Consider the following 18,101-nt stretch of genomic DNA (forward strand, 5'->3'; position numbering starts at 1 on the left):
TGTAATTACCTTGACACCAACGTGGGACAAGGACAATACAAGAAAGGGAAATAAAAGATGAAATTTTTCTAAGTAAAATATTAACCCACAAGCCTTTAGTCTGAGCCCCAGTGGAATCTATTTGCCATGTGTAAGCAGAGAGAAGGCAGAGGAAATCTTAACCCAGTGAAACGGCTGGGTCCTCCTCACTGAGCAGTTTCCCTGATTATGAAGAATGAGGCCTCCCCCAACATGCAAGGATAATTTTTTCAATTGTATCATTCTATGATGTGAGGAAACGAGTTCTTATTTCCCAGTGCCATTGCCACTGATGATTTGCTGTTCTTCTTGTTCCTAGGTAGGAGGGAATATGCCCGAGACAGTGGTCATGTTATAACCTCACCAGGATCCTGCACATTCAATACTATACAGGTAATCTAACATTAGATTACCTGCAGCTACAAGAATTCTCTAGGCTCCCTCTACAGCAAACCTTCAACTAGACTAGCTGTTGCACGACAGGACTGCTTTTGGTTTCAGCTGCTTTTGTTCCTCCTCTTTGGGCACGTGCCTTGTAATTTCTGTATTTATAGTCAACACTTGGCTAAATAGTGGATTCACAAAAAGTACCTTCAGAGTGTCCTTTATAAAAATCTTTTTGTTTTAATGAATTAATTAATTTAGTCTTCTTTATGCTGTGGATAAATAGGCTCTTTGTATCAGAGAGATGGTACTTAACATGTTTCAGTTTTTCCTGATTTTCAACAAGAATCCGGTTGGTAAGAGTTTTAAGAGCCAATTTATTTGCTAGAATATATATAATTATACAATTTGCTATTTGCACATAGAAGACAGCATTGACTATTCATTAGAAATAAGGGCTTTGGAGTCAAAAAGGTGGGATTCAAAATCTTGGTTCTAGTAGAAAACAGTCTGGAAATAAACACACCCAGTTGTTAATAGAGGTTACCTCTGGTGTAGGGTGGGCACTCCACTTTTACTTTCCCCCCTTCTGGATTGTTTCAGTGAGCATGTACAACTTTTGTCACTAGAAAGGAAGAGAAGGGAAGGAAAGAGGAAGAGGAAGAGAACGAATCCTGTGACCTGAGGCAAACAATTCTGCCTCTCCATACCACAGTTTACCTAAGCATAATATGGAGAATGTTGAAGGATTATGGTGAGGAATACACGAGGCCATGCATGTAAAGCACTTTGCACTTCACTTGGCAGAAATTCAGTGTCCAGGAAGTGTTAGCTATTTCCACTAGGCAAAGTGCTTAACTCAGTATCTGGCACGTGTGAAGTGTTCGAAAAATGCTAAGTAGTCAAACAAACAAAAAATGGCAGTATTCTTTTTTCTTACAGTTTTACTGAGATATAATTGACATACAGTACTATATATGTGTAAGGTATACAGCATAACGATTTGAGTTACATACACCATGAAATGATTACCACAAGTCTGGTGAATATCCATCATCTCATATAGAAACAAAATTAAAGAAAGAGAAAAAATTTTCCTTGTTACTGTCTTAACAACTTTCATATATGCGGGTTAATTATATTTATCATGTTGTACATTGCATCCCTAGTGCTTACTTACCGTATAACTGGAAGTTTGTACCTTTTGACTGCCTTCATCCAGTTCCTTCTCCTGCCACTTCACGCCTCTGGTAACCGCAAATCTGATCTCTTTTTCTATGAGTTTTTTCTATTTGAACTGAAACTGACCTACAACACTATTTTAGTTCCTGGTGCATAACGTAGTGATTTGATATTTGTATACATTTTCAAAACGATCACCATAAGTCTAGTTACCTTCTGTCATCATACAAAGATACTATGTAATTATTGACTATATTCCCCACAATGTTCATTTCATCCCTGTGACTCATTTTGTGACAGGAAGTTTGTGCTCTTAATATCCCTTACCTCTTTCTCTGCTCCCCACAAATGGTAGGTATTCTTACTAACTGTATTTTTAAAATTTATTTTACTTATTTTTTTTTTATTCCTGGGAAGTTTTTCCTGTATTTTGCTTTGAGTACTTTGCAGTTGGTTCTTTGTTTTAAGGAAAAGATAAGCCCAGATTGAAGGACAGTCTTCAGAATAACTGGCCTAGACACTTCAAAAATGTTAAAGTCATGAAAATAAAGAAAGATTGAGAAACTATTAATACTAATGTTCTGATATTGATAATTGAATATTCATTAATATCTGAAATAATGTTAAAATAATTAGTTACTAGATGTAAATAATGTAGAAACACTGTGATTCATCGCTAATAGGATGTAAATTGATATGACTTTCCTGAAGGATAATTTGGCCAAACCTTTCAAAAGCAGAAATGCAATTATCCCTTGATCCAGAAATTCCATTCTAAGAAATTATCCTACAAAGATGCTTCCATTTGTGTGAAATGATACGAATAACATGGTATATTCATTGTATGAGCAAAGTTTGGAAACAGAATAATAGACCATCAGTAATGGGATACTTAAATAAATTATGATATACAATAGAGTAAAATGAACTTATCACAGCTTTAAATGTACTCTTCTAGAAGGAATCCCAAGAGAAGGTCAGTTAAGAGAATAAGGCAAAGTATAGAACATTGGGCAGAATATGCCCCCATTCGTTATGTGGAGAAAATGTATGTGTGTATGCAAGTATATGTATTGATTTTATATGCATCTATTTATATCTTATATGTAAATATACATACATTTGTATACTTCTACATGTGTTTATATACATACCTTTTAATACATTGATATATGTGTATATTTTTAAATGCATAGAATAGCTCTCTAATGATGCCTAAAAAAATTGAGGAAATTGTTAGCTCCTGAGAGGGGACTGAGTTACTGGGAATCAGAGGGTGAGAGAGACTTAACCTTGGTATACTATTCTGTGTTTTTTGTGTTTTGTGCGATATACAGGTGTACATGTGCAAAAATAATTCAAGAATACAGACAATGCAGACTGTTGGAGAGCCAATCTGAAATCAATTAAAAGGAATGAACATTTATTAATAACATGAGTGCAAGCAGATGGAAAGGGATCTGTACCGAACAAATCTCCAAAAATAGAAACAATCTACTGGAGAAAGAGAAACATGCCATGTCCAAAAATCTGTTTCCAGCTTAAAGGTTATCTTTTTTATGGAGTGAGGATTTTCACATGACCTATTTCTTCTTCTTTTTTGCAAGACTAAGGTAAAGTGCCTAATTTTGTGGTATATGAATTAAACTTCAGTTAAAGAATATAATGAATTTTTAAGAATTTAATGATGATGACACATTGATACCATGGAATACTACTCAGCAATGGAAAGAAAGGAAGCATTGATGCACACACGAGTTGGGTGAATCATCAAGGAATTGTGCTAATTGAAAAAAGCTGGTCTCAAGTGGTTACGTGCTGTAAGATTCCATTTATGTGGCATTCTCAGAAGCAAAACTGTAAAAAGAAAGACAGATCAGTGGTTTTCAGTTTACCCCAAAAGAAAAAAAATTCAAAAGAACTGTATAATAATTTATTTTGATTGTTTTTAACTTAAACACACACACGTCAAAATGTAGGGGTTCTTTCAAGAGCGTAGGCCCCAGGTAGAGTTCATCATTTTAGCATTTAAATTTTGCTTCTGTACAAAGAGTCAACAGGGTTTTGATGATGCTTTGATACTGTGGTCGTACTGTCCTGTTCAACATGGTAACCCTAACCCTCTCCATGATTCTGCCAGAGAGAGTCAGGAAGTAATTCCAGAGCCACATCATCACAGAGACACAGTGGCTACACATAGTAGTTCCCCTCCCCTGTGAATGTGACAGCCAAGTAGACGCTGGTGGATGGTCACGACACACCCAGTGACACCGTTTTACAGTTCATTGTTATAACACATCCTAGGTGCTGGTAGGAGGAGGACTTAACAAACGTGAAGAACCAGGGAGTCTAGGGCAGTGTCAGATCTAGAAAAGCAATCCCAGCACAAGTTCCTTTTCCCATAGTGGCTTAGCAACTTCACGCCTCTCCAAGGCAGAGAGGAAAATCAAGTCAAACGGGCCTTCCTGAAGACAAGGTGTGAAATACCAGATGCCACCCTTGTTCCTGCTGGTGACACTAAACACATATGTGTTGATATGAATTATTACACATTCTCCCCACTTCTCACCTAAGCAGTCAAAAGTCAAAAAAGGCAGTCACCTAACTCTTTCATTGGAGACATAGACAAAAACACCTACCTAGCATTCTTTTTTTTTTTTTATTTTATTTATTTATATTTTAATTGAAATGTAGTTGATTATATTGTTTCAGTTTCAGGTGTACAGCAAAGTGATTCAGATGTATATTTTTCCCAGATTATTTCCCAGTATAGGTTATTATAAGATATTGAATATTTTTCCCTGTGTTATACAGTAAATCCTTGTTGCTTATCTGTTTTATATATAGTAATGTGTATCTGTTAGTCCCATACTCCTAATTTATCCTCCCCTCCCTTTCCGCTTTGTTAACCGCAAGTTTGTTTTCTATGTCTGTGAATCTCTTTCTGTTTTGTATATGGACTTATTTGTGTTATTTTTCAGATTCCATGTATAAGTGACATCATACAATTTTTGCTTTTCTCTGTCTGACTTACTTCACTTAGGATGATAATCTCTAGGTCCATCCATGTTGCTGAAAAAGGCAATATTTCATTCTTTTTTACGGCTGAGTAATATTTCACTACACACACACCCCCCACATCTTCTTTATCCAATCCTCTGTTAATGGACACTTGGGTTGCTTCCATGTCTTGGCCATTGTAAATAGTGTTGCTGTGAACGTTGGGGTTCATGTAGCTTTTTGAATTAGAGTTTTCATCTTTTCTAGATATATGCCCAGGAGTGGGATTGCTAGATCATTATGGTAAGTCCGTTTTTAGCTTTTTAGGGATCCTCCCTGCTGTCCTCCATAGTGGCTGCACCAATTTACATTCCCACCAACAGTGTATGAGAGTTCCCTTTTCTCCACAGCCTCTCCAGCATTTATTATTTGTAGACTTTTTATGCTTTCATAGCCTACTTATTTTACATGTTTGTCCTAGACTTCATCCCAACTAACCCTAGAAAAAGCCACTTGTTATAGAGCCATATGGGTTGATGGTTCAAATCATCCCTCCACTGAGGAAGAAAATGTCCTGAGGAGAAGGATGTATAAAGTATTTCCTGGTTGCAAGGGCTCTGGAGTCAATGGCTTGAGCTTGAGTGCTAACTCTGAAATGTGTCAGCTGTGCGACCTTAAGTAAGTAACTAACCTTCTCTGGCCTCAGTTTTCTCTCTGTTAATTATACGTGCTAAAAGGAACTTAACAGAACCAGTGATAAGATTAAATGACATAATGCATCTAGTACCAGGTCTGAGGCTTAACGCATCTTCAGGAAGTGTGAACCATTTCCACATGCTAGGTCATTAATGTGACCAGAGAGGGATGGGAGGTGTCAGGAAGGTGTTTAAATCCCCTTCTCTGCCCAGTTCCTCTCTATGCTTAGGGTGAACTACAACATTCCCAGGGCGACTCTGCCTGCTTCCCTGTCGGGCTAGTGTCCCATTCCTTTATGTCCTTTGCTGATTTGCCTTTTAATTTGGTAAACTAATCATCACGGAGATGCTAGTGACTTTATTTGACTTCCCCACTTAGAGAATGATGGCTTAAAAAATGTACTTTAGGCTGGGAGCAGCTGAGGCCAGTCAGTAGCCTTCCAGTAATACCCCTTTCCACAGAGTTCAGCTGCACAGCATGGCTGTGAGCCCTGGGTGAGCTGGCCACCTTGCACTACTGGCTGGCTGGGTGGGTGAGTGAGGCAGGCCACCGTTTTCATGCTCCAGAGTCCTTGTGCACATTGATGACACCTGGCTTTCTGCTTCCCTTGCTTTCTCTTCCCTCCCAGATCAGAGTGGAATGGGGCTCATTAAAGCTTTATAGGGATAGTGCCAGTAAAGAACTTCAGGAGCTGGGCCTTGGTCTGGAGAAGACTCGTTAGTAAAGATCAACTGTGTGCTCTGTCTTGACAATTTTAGGGAGACTGGGGGGAAAGCCCTTTAAGTGTGTGTGTGTGTGTGTTTTGTGTTTCTTATGTAAATTATGAATTTAAAAAAATCTCTACTACTTTCAGACATATATTATTGTGCAACAGAAAATTATGTATAAGAATATCACACAAATTGGAAGGGTTAGTCCTAGAAAGGTTTGACACAACACAGTGATGCCATGGTATTAAAAATGGATGGAACTATGATTGAAAAAAGAATCCATAAGTCCCCAGAACCTGAGAATATATGATGGTATACAGCAGGTGGGGATTGAGGTTACAGATGGACTGAAGGTTTCCAAGGAGATGACTTTAGAATACTGAGATTATTCTGGATTACCTGGTTGGGCCTTGTGTAATCACAAAGTAGGAGAGGGAGTCAGAAGAGGAAGTCAGAGAGAAATCGGAAGAAGCTTTGCAGGAAGAACCTCCCTCTTCTCCGAATCTGTCTCGTTACTGTTCTATTTGTCTCTTTCCCTCCATAGCTTAACTTCTTGAAAGGATTGTCCCTGTTCTCCGTCCAGACTTTCTCACTTCTCATTCATGACTTAATTCATGATGCCTCTGCCTCCATGATCTGTTGAAATCATGTTCCCCAAGGTCACCAGTTACCTCCTTGTAGCTAAATCCAGTGACTGTTTTTTTACTTCTTCTCTTAGAGACCTCTGAGAACCCCTCTGCACTGAGATAGTGGTCCCCACCCTTGATGTATGTGGTCCCACACTCTGCCACTTCTCCGACTTCCTCTGTTCCTTTTTACTCTCATTTGAGGTTAGTGCTTCCCTTGCCTGTCTCCTAAATAATATTTATTATTGCAGGCCCTCCTCTTCTAAAAATTCTTCTAAAAATCATCTCTATCCACAACCTCAATGAGAAGGCATATATTGATGACTCCCAAATATAAGCCTCCAGCCCACTCTTTCCTCCTGCGTTTCAGACCTCTATATCCTGGTTGCCTTTTGGAGCCTCCACTTGGCTGTTTCACAAACACATTCATCTTAGACTCCCAATACTCCAGTTTGGTGCAAATAGTTAATTATGGAAGGAGATGATTCCAGGAGGCATTCTAAGGGAATGAGACGTGAGACAAGAAGAGAAAGAAAGCCAACAGAGGGGAGGTTAACGAACAGGTTATCGCTGTTGGTACCTGAGGCTCAATCTCACTGGGAACCCTCTAGACACTGGGTGGAAGGTGCCTCAGAACTGATGCATAGAAAGACAAGAAAGCTGAGGTTCCAGTTCCTCAGTTCTTGTCCCTCACTGCAGTTGGTCAACTCCCTGGAACTTTGGGTCTGACTACATGTGCCCTGCAGCAAAGCTCAGTCTAGTGGCCAAAGAATGACCTCAGGCAGAGCGATGCAGAAGCTTTCTTCACATGCAGGAACTGTCTGCAGGCAACTTGAATGGTAGGCCTAGGGGATATGAGTGGGCCACCATCAGTGGCCACTACATTCCTCAAATCAGTGTGTCCCAAACTGAATTGAAGGTCTTAAAGTCTGCTCATTTATTTTAAATAAATGACCCCTCTATCAACCTAGTGTCCAAGCCAGATATTGAGCAATCTTAGTGTCAGGCTAAAGTACCCCCTCTCCTACACCATCCATGTCACATCTGTCACCAAGTCCTGTCAATTCTGCCTTCTAAATTTTTCCCATCTTGTGCATTCCACAGCCAATCCATAATCTCAGGTGACCATCATCTCTCACTTAGATGGCTGCATAGCTCCTGCAGTGGTCTTTTCCTCTCTTATCTCTAGACTTTGTCCTTTCCCAATCCACTTTCAGCAATCAGAGTGGTCTCCAGAAACAAATTCAATTGTTCCACTTCTGTGCTAAAAATTATTCAGTAACTATTTTCATAGAGATAGAGGCCACACTTCTAACATGTGTTGCTAGACTTTCCATGATCTTGCATTTGCTTACCCTTTAACCTCATGGCCCATCCCTTTCCTATTCAGTTATTCCCTATTTAAAAAAAAAAAATCACAAAACCGTATTTCTCTCCTTTACCTGCAAGTCTTTCTACTCTCAGTTCTTCAAATATGCCATATTCTCTCCAACCTCACGGCCTCTGCTCATTCTCTCTTCTTCTGGTTAAGTCTTATTATTCCTGAAATCACAATTACAAGTTGATTCTTTCAGGAAGTCTTCCCTGACTTCCCCCACTATAAGATTACTGTAGCACCCTATGTGTCTTAATCTTGGTATTTCTTAACACTGAATTGTGGGCCATTTACCTGCTAAATCCACCTCCCTCCTCCAAGACTAAGAGCTCTATTAAGTAGAGGATGTGTCTGTTTCATTCCTTGTTTCATGAGCGCATAGCACTATCTGGCACAGAGTAGAAACAATATGTATCTGTCCAAAAAAGTTCTCTTCATCCTGTGGGAAAAGCAATAAATATGTAAATTTGACTGGCTGGTGACTCTTTTCCAAATGCCTGAAATCTGAGAGCTCAAAACAGTCTTTATATTTGAATACCACATAGCAAAGAAAGGCCTCTCTTTGAAGTCAGTGGGCCGGGAGAAAGTGTGGTATCAGTAGACATACCTCCCACCTGCCGCTGGAGGGGTTTATCACAACTCTGAAGAGTGTCCAAGAAGATAGGTTTTCCTGGAAAAATCAAACCAGTGATCTTTCCAGAGCCCCTCCTTTTAGGAACCCAGTACAATCGGTCTATTCATTTTTCTGGTAATGATTTTTTTTCCTCTTCAAAGCACTCAATTCATTTTCCATCGCTGACATATAATCCAGAAATAATAGAGGTCGGTCTAGTATAACTCATATCCAAAAAGGGAAAGTGCCAACACCCTGAAAGAAAAGCTCTGAATTAAGTATTCCCGAAAATAAATCGGAGGGAATGAAAAGGCCTATTCAGTAGATGATATCTCTTTTTCTTGTTTATTATATGTATGGCTTCCTAATAGAAAGAGTTAAGTTTGAAAACTCCGTTCTGGGACAGGCTTTGTAATTATATCCCAGGATTCAAATCTGAACATTTCTTCTTATTCTATTTTCTAATAAAGTTCTACTCAGAGTGCTAAAATTTGAACTTGTTTTTAAAAATACTAAGCTCCCACTATGTGGCGTGTGCAGTCAAAGCCAATGACCAGAGCCCCAGTGAACATGTAACATGAGCGAGAAATAAACCTTTGTTGTCTTAGCTGCTAGGATTTGGGAGATTCTTTGTTCCTATAGAAGTGATAATTCCCTGTCATCCCTCTGAGTTCAAACCTCGTTGAGAAGTGGACACAAGAATCAGACAGTTGGGGTACAAAATAAAGGGCCAGCTTGGAGAATGGAGCATAGATACTAGCCAAAATCAGCTTCCTTAATAACTTTCCCTCTGATTGATCCCTCTTATCCCAAACTTCGAGGCTCCCCATTACAAGGCCAGACCCTGACCTAGGAAGCTTACCTTATGGAGAAACAGAATGAGAGGTTCCTGAGAAGAGGCAGGGCAGAGAAGCAGCAATAAAGCACAAGGACCAAGCTGAGCATGCCCGCTTCCTTCTCCATCACTAGTCAGGGAAGGCACCCCTCTGAGGGAAGAGTTCCCATCCTTTCCCTTCCTGAGCAGAAGAAATTCTTCCCCTGGGTAGAAAAACCCATGGTTGAAATAGTGGAATGTTGATCCAATTAAACACAAGAAACTCAGGGCCTTCTTTCTCCGCAAATTAGTTTTGAAAATGCCCAGATGCTAAATTCATGCAATGTGGACTCCATGCTGGGAGATAATGGGCAAGGCCATCTACCTTCAGGGAAAGCAGGATCCTGCCCTGTTTCTGGGATGGTGGGAAGCTGAGTGAAATAAAATCTTATCTGGGTGATAATAGGTTGCTCTGACCTGTAAGACCAGCTCTGAAGGAGAAAAAGTCCCACAAGGCAGCTTGGATAGAGGAATGTGAAAGAGAGAGACAGTCCTGTTATTTTGCCTTACTACAGAGGAAGGGCTCTGGGCCTGATTATAGGGGTGTCAGTCTCGGGGATTATAGAAGCTGATGATCAAAGCATATCCTCTACCCCATTTGCCTTCCTCAGCCTCTGCTTCCCTCATTCACCAAATGAATGGTGTTTAAACCTATTCATTTAATCTGGGATTTTATGGTAGGTTTCGTTAGGGAAGAAGTATGGAATTTAGCTTTAAGTTCATGACAAAGAAGTGAATTGCTGAGAAGACAGGACACCAGTTTTAAGCAGGGAGAGAAGCATGATGTAGTGACACCTTGGAAAAAACAACCAACTAATCCTGTGATTGTCATGTGGGATTTATCAGTTGAGTAATGAACATGTGTTTGACTTCCAAAGCAACAGAATGCCTTTGGCCTCTGCCAAGTTGTAAAACAGACGCACACACACACACACACACACACACACACACACACACACACACACACACACACACACAGAAGGTCAATATAGCTGGTAGAGATAGATGAATAAACGGATGGGTGGATGGATAGATAGGAAGAAAGTAAGAAGGAAAAAAGAAGGGGGGGATGTTCTCCTTTTAACATTTTTATAAACTGTATAACAAATTGAGTCGTTTTTGGTCAAATGCCTTTTTTATGTGTAACTTAGCTAAGAAACCACAAGGTCATCATGTGAAAAGGAAGGGTCTGGCAATACATCTTAAATTGTAATGATCTCCTTTGCATGAATAATGGAGAAAAGGTTTTCATATTAGTTTATTTTTGTAAAACAGTCTGCCTCATGTGATCCTAAGACATCACTTGGATAAATCACACAGAAGCTAAGGAACTGCCAGGGAGGATAGGCCTGCATCATTGGTATTGCTGTTGAAACTCAACCTTTATTTTGCATAAAACCTTTCTACTGTTTGTTCTTTCCTTCACAGTTTCTTGTTTACTGTATAGGAGCCTGAATAAAATTCCTGGAAAAGTGTACTTAGGGACCTATTTTGAGGTGGATTTTTTTTTCTCTGAAGTTCCCCAAGCTCAAAACATTAAATGTTTCTCATTGCCAAAGAAACTATGTTTTCTTATAGGTTAGAAGCTTATTATGAATGCATATTATTTCTTTCCTAGCAAATACAAGTAGTTTAATTTTGATGGATTAAATGAGAATCCTTTAATTTTATATCACCTTATTCTGATAGGTCAGATGTCAGTTTGGGTACAGTTTATAAATTTTATTAAATGGATGTTTCAGAAGTGTATGATTAGCTTCTCGGAAATTTTTAGCCAGAGAAGCACATTCAAGCTTGAAAGTCTCCCTCATTAATGAACACCTTTTATCAATAGTTTTAATTTCAGGTTAGAATTTATTCTTTATTTGGTCTCTGCTTGCTGGCAAGCATTCTATTTATCCTATAAATTTTGCTGTGAATTTCCAGCATGGCTCTAATATGTGAGTGAGACAGATTCCCACCAGTGAGATATGTTTTCTGATGCTTTTAAATCTGAATTATGATTTGCTGTCTTTGATTGTTTCTAAACCCTAGTCATTATTTCAAGATGGGTAAGGGCAGCAGTGAGCCCCAGGACCCCAGCAGAAAAGATGGGAATCCATTTTCTGTAGCAAAAGATATTATAATAATTTCTGCCCACTGTAGCTTGTTGATTGCAACAATAAATACAGACAGTTGCTCACTGTAGGCCATTGCTCTATCTGGTCGTCCTAGAATGATTAATCATCCCAATTGTCCTGGCACTAAGGGGGTTTCTGGGACATGGGACTTTCAGTGTTAAGACTGGTAAACTTCTGGGTAAACGAGGACAAGTTGATCACCCTAGGTTGTCTCAAATTCTGAAAAATTACAATCCGTGATTAGGAGAATTCAGAGGTCTGACTACCATAATGGAAATGTTGTGGATATGCAAGTACAGCTTATTGGCTCCAGGTTGGCCTTAAAATGACACAGGAAGACTGTATCTATTCATGGCCCATAGAAAGGGTCAGGGTTTCCTCTCAAAAGCACAATTTTCTTAACTGCTGCCACACTACTAAGGGATTCATTCTTGGTGTTAGAGTCTGGTCCTGCAGACCATGTATGGGTTGCCTTTTCTTTTTTAAGACTTCAATGGGTTTTGCTGAAGATAAAAAATAATATTCTCAGTCATCGACTATTTAAATAAAAGTTATCTTCTTTTTTATTTTTTAACAGCTTTCGTGAGACAATTCACATACCACACAATTAACTCATTTAAAGAATACAAATCAGTGGTTATTGTATTCGCAGAATTTTGCAACTCTCTACACAATCTAAGATCAGAAAATTTTCATCACCCCCAAAAGAAGCATTGCAGCTACTAGCAGTCATTTTCCATCCCTCTCTCTTTTCAGCCCTTGGCAACCACTAATCCATTTTCTTTCTCTATAAATTTGTCTGTGCTAGACATTTCCGTAGGTGGACTCATACAATATGTGGTCTTTTGAGCCTGGCTTCTCTCAATTAGCGTAGGTTTTCAACATCTTTTCATGTATTAGTATTTCATTCCTTTTTATAGGTGAATAATATTCCATTCTCTGCATGTACTAACATTGTTTTATTCAGTCATTCACTGGTGGATATTTTGGTTATGTTCACTTTTGGTTTATTATGAATAATGGTGTTAATGAACATTCATATAAAATTTTTTGTGTGAACTTATGTTTTCAATTCTTTTGAGCACATAGTTATGAGAGGATTTGGGGGGTCATGGTAACTCTATATTTAAAGTTTGAGAAACTTCCAGACTAATTTGCAAAGTGGCTGCACCATATTAAATTCCTACCAGCAGTGTATGCAGTTTCTAATTTCTTTACATTCTCACCAAGAGGATTTTATTTGCTCTATTTTTTATTTTAGGAATCCTGGTGTTCATTAAGTGATACTTACTATGGTTTTGATTTGCATCTCCCTGATGACTAATGAATTTGAGCATCCTTCACATGTTTATAGGTCATTTGTGTATCTTCTTTGGAAAAGTATCTATTCAAGCTGTCTTCTGTTTAGCTAAACAAATCAAACCAAAACAAAACAAGAAATAGTACAAATAAGGTGAACTAAGTTTTCAACTGCAGGGTGGATAGACTTTTAGGTCCCCTGAGCATGCTCTTTGCTGTCACTTAGGAGATAAATTAATCTTCTGACAACAACATAGTTTGTCATGAGACTTACCTCTGGCCCAGGTGCTCTATAGTGAGGTGATGAACAGATCCAAAATCCTTCACTCAGCATCTCCACTCAACTTTTGTGATAGGTTAGATTTAGAGTCCCTGCAGAACTGATAGGATGCCAATCAGTCTGGCCCTTAACCCCTCACTCATTGGTCAGTCCAAGCATGCAGCACAATTGTTCTTCCAGTGGCAAGTCAGCAAGAAAGTGTTGGTGAGTTGAGCTATGGGGTGGACATTAGAAAACAAGAGAGGCCCATTATCCATCACTGCAACCCACTTGGTTGCATTTGGTGCCTGTTGGAACAGGGACAGCTGTGTTACCTGGGAGAGGCAATACTTTAAGCCATTCTTGTCCATTAGTTCCTGTGATTTAATTTATCAGCTTAGTTAGAAAGCATACAGAATACTAAGCAAAAAAGTTTGGATGTATACTGAGAAAGTTAAAAGTCCTAGATATTGAGTGATGGATGAGCCCTGTTGGGGAAAACTTTAGGTTGCCTAGAGGTGGCATAAAAGTACTGGGGCACATTTCAAAGGGAACAGAGGATGAAGGGGAATTGTCACCATCATTGATTCTGTCACACATCCAGACTGCAGACCAAAAGAGTTCTTGTCAGATGGTCCTTACCATTCTTATCTAGCTCAGAAAAGGGCAGAGTAGAAAGAGGCTGCTTTTAGAGGGAGAGGAATTGTGGGACTGATACAGCAATAGTAGACAGAAGCTTCATTTGGGACCCATTAATCCAGGAGGCCTTCAGTTCGTAGCAGCCTGGAGGTTAGCAGGTAAGAGTCCTCTAAGAACGTCCCCTGGAGCTGGACCACAGCCTGAGTCTCGGGGCAGCCCAGCAAGCTCTTGGAAGAGATGGCCGGCTTTCTGCTCATTGGTATTTGTTTCCTCAGTCTTACATGCAGAGTGTAAGAGTGTAACCTAAATGCATAAAACTCTTTAACTGTAACGGCAACAATAACAATTGAAGGCTTAAAACATTCTAAACGTTCCTAGTTTTCCTAGGATGTATTCTCTACTTTGTGTCCCATTTCTCTGGGGATTTTTGTTTGTTGCTTTTTTGTTTTTGTTTTATTGGGGGAGGTAATTAGGTATATTTATTTTTGGAGGAGGTACTGGGGATTGAACCCAGGACCTCATGCATGCCAAGCATGCACTCTACTGCTTGAGCTCTACCCTCCCCTTCCATTTCTCTACTGATTTTAGGAAACCCTTAAAAGAATAGTCACCCTGCATACTCGACAGTAGGGTCTTGTTTTTATCCCACAAGGGCCTTCAGATGGTGAACTAATGGCAAACAGAGCACCAGGACATAAAATGTGGGATCTCATCCCTTCTCTTATTGAATGTCAGGTCACAGTGTTTCTCACTGTTTGCTGCCCTGTACAAAATTTTATCTCTTCTGTTTTTTGTTTTTGTTTTTTTTTTCATTTAGACAATATTGAGTCTGTTGGCTATAACGCCACGGTTTGAAGAAGAAATAAAGTTGTGGACAATTGAAATATCTGGGTTATCTGATAGTGTCATCTACTATAATGATTCTTTTGGCATCGTACGTAATACTTTAGATGAATGAGCTAATAAAATTTTTAAATGAAGAAGACTTATTCCAAGAATCTATCACATGTATTAATTTAAAATTAGTAGATGCTCATTAAATTATTTTTAAAAATTGACTGAGCACCTAATGTGTACCAGGTATTTTTCTAAGTGTTGGAGATACAACAGTAAAAAACAAAGGCCAACAATCTGAATAGGACTGTATTTGTTAAAGAAATTGAATCAATAATTAATAACTTTCAAATCAAAAAGCACCAGGCCCAGATGGGCTCACTGCAAATTCTACTATTCAAGGAAGAAATTACACCAGTTCTCTACAGTCTTTTTCAGAAAATTGAAAGCAGAGAGACTACTTTCTAACTCAGTCTGTGAGGCCAGAATTACCCTAATACCAAAGCCAGACAAAGACATTACAAGATAAGAAAACTACAAACAGTGTCATGAACATAAAAGCAAGAGTCTTCAACAATATTTGAAAATCAAATCCAACGAGGTATTAAAAGGATTATACAGCACAATCAAGTAGGATTTATTCTGGGTAAACAAGGCTGATTCAACATTCAAAAATCAAATAATGAAATGTTAGAGAGGGTATGGAGAAAAGGAAACCTTCCTACACTGTTGATGGGAATGTAAATTGGTGCGGCCACTATGGAGGACAGTATGAAGATTTATTTTAAAACTAAAAATAGAGCTACCATATGACCCAGCAATCTCACTTCTGACCATATCTCTGGAAAAGATAAAAATTCTAATTTGAAAAGATACATGCACCCCAATGTTCATAGTGGCATTATTTACAATAGCCAAGACACTGGAAGCAACCCAAGTGCCTATCAACAGACAATTGGCTTAAGAGGATTCCATAAACATACACACACACACATACACACACGTGTGTGCAGTGATGGAATATTACTCAGCCATAAAAAGAATGAGATAGTGCCATTTGCAGCACATGGATGGAGCTAGAGAACATCATACTAAGTGAAGTAAGCCAGAGAAAGACAAATATTATATAATATCACTTACATATGGAACCTAAAAAAATAATACAAATGAATCTATGTACAAAACAGAAACAGACTCACAGACATAAAAAAACCTATAGTTACAAAAGGGAAAAGGGAAGAGGAGAGGGATAAATCAGGGGAATGGGATTAACAGATAACAAACTACTATACATAAAATGGATCAGCAACAAAAATTTACTATATAGCATAGGGAGGTGTGTTCAATATCTTGTAATAGCCTATAATGGAAAATAATCTGAAAACAACATATGTATATAATTGAATCACTTTGTTGTACACCTGAAACTGACACAATATTGTAAATCAATTATACTTCCAAAAAAATTTTTTAAGGAGAAAAACATCAATTAATGTAATCCACTGCATCAACAGGCTAAAGAAGAAAAATGATTATATCAATAGATGCAGAAAAAGCATTTGACAAAATCCAACATCCATTCATAATAAAAACTCTCAACAGTCTAGGAATAGAGAGGTTTCTCAACTTGATAAAGAACATGACAAAAAGCCTACAACTAACATCATACTTAATAGCAAGAAACTAGATGTTTTCTCTTTTAAGATCGTGAACAAGGCAAAGATGTCCCTTCTTATCAATGTTTTTCAATATCATACTGAAAGTCCTAGACAATGCAATAAGAAAAAAGGAAAGGAGAGGAAAGGAAAGGCATAAGATGGGGAAGAAAGAAATAGAACTTTGTTCACAAATGACAGGATCATCTTTGCAGAAAATTTCTGAAAAAATCAACAAAAAACATGGGACTAATAAGAAATTATAGGAAGGCCACAAGAAACAAGGTTAATGTACAATATACAAAGTCAATCACTCTCCTGTATATTAGCAAGGAACAAGATGAATTTGAGATTAAAAACACATTATTTACATTATCATCCTGCACAATGAAATACTTAGCTATAAGTCTAACAAAATATGTACAATATCTATATGAGGAAAACTACAGAAATCTGGTGAACAAAATCAAAGGACTACATAAATAGGGTGATATTCTATGTTCATGAATAGGAAGACTCATTATTGTCAAGATGTCATTTATTTCCAACTTGATCTATAAATTTAATACAGTCCCAAAAAAATCCCAGCAAGTTATTTTAGAGTAATTAGAAAAATGATTCTAAAGTTTATAGAGAGGCACAAAAAACCCCAAATAGTAAACACACAACTGAAGGAGAACAAACCTGAAGGACTGAAGTTATCTGACTTCAAGACTTACTATAAAGCTACAGTAATCAAGATAATATAGTATTGGTGAAATACAAATAGATCAATAGAGTAGAACAGAGGAGCCAGAAATAAGCTCACAAAAATCTAGTCAACTGATCTTTGATAGAGGAGCAAAAGGAGTATAGTGGAGAAAAGACAGTATTTTCAACAAATGGATATACACATACAAAAAGTCTACCCATGGCCTTACATACTTTACAAAAATTAACTGAAAACAGATCACAGATCTAAATGTAAAATGCGAAAAACTGTAAAACTGTGGAAGGTAACATAAGAGAAAATCTAGATGACCTTGAGTACAACAATGACTTTAGATACAACACCAAAGCTATGATCCATGTAAGATACAATTAAGCTGGACTTTTTTACAATTAAAAAATCCTGTTCTGCCAAAGACACTCAAGAGAATTGAAATGGCAAGTCACAGACTGGGAGAAAATATTTGCAAAAGTCATATCCGATAAAGGACTGTTACCCAAAATATACAAAGAACTCTTAAAAACTCAACAATAAGAAACAAACAACTTGATTGAAAAATAAGCCAAGGCTCTAACAGACACCTCACTGAAGAAGACAGATGGCAAGTATGCATGTGAAAAGATGCACTACATCATGTCATCAAAGAAATGCAAATTAAAATAATAATGAGGTAGCACTGCACACCTATTAGGATGGTCAAATTCCAGGATGCTGACAACACTAAATGCTAATGAGGATGTGGAGCAACAAGAGCTCTCATTCACTGCTGATGGAAATGAGAAATGGTACAGCCACTTTGGAAGGCAGTTCAGTGGTTTCTTACAAAATTAGACACACCATCTGATCCAGCAATCATGCTCCTTGGTATTTACTCAAAGGAGTTAGAAATGTATGTCTACACAGAAACCTGCTGTCAGGTATTTATAGCAGCTTTACTCATAATTGTCAAAACTTGGAGCAACCAAGATATCCTTCAGCAGGTGAATGAGTAACTGTGATACATCTTAAAAATAGAGTATTATTCAGTGCTGAAAAGAAATGAGCAATCAAGTCATGAAAAGACATGGAGGAACCTTAGATACATATTACTAAGTGAAAGAAGCCAATC

The sequence above is a fragment of the Camelus ferus genome, chromosome 5, assembly GCF_009834535.1.
Source record: "Camelus ferus isolate YT-003-E chromosome 5, BCGSAC_Cfer_1.0, whole genome shotgun sequence".
Classification (NCBI taxonomy): domain Eukaryota; kingdom Metazoa; phylum Chordata; class Mammalia; order Artiodactyla; family Camelidae; genus Camelus; species Camelus ferus.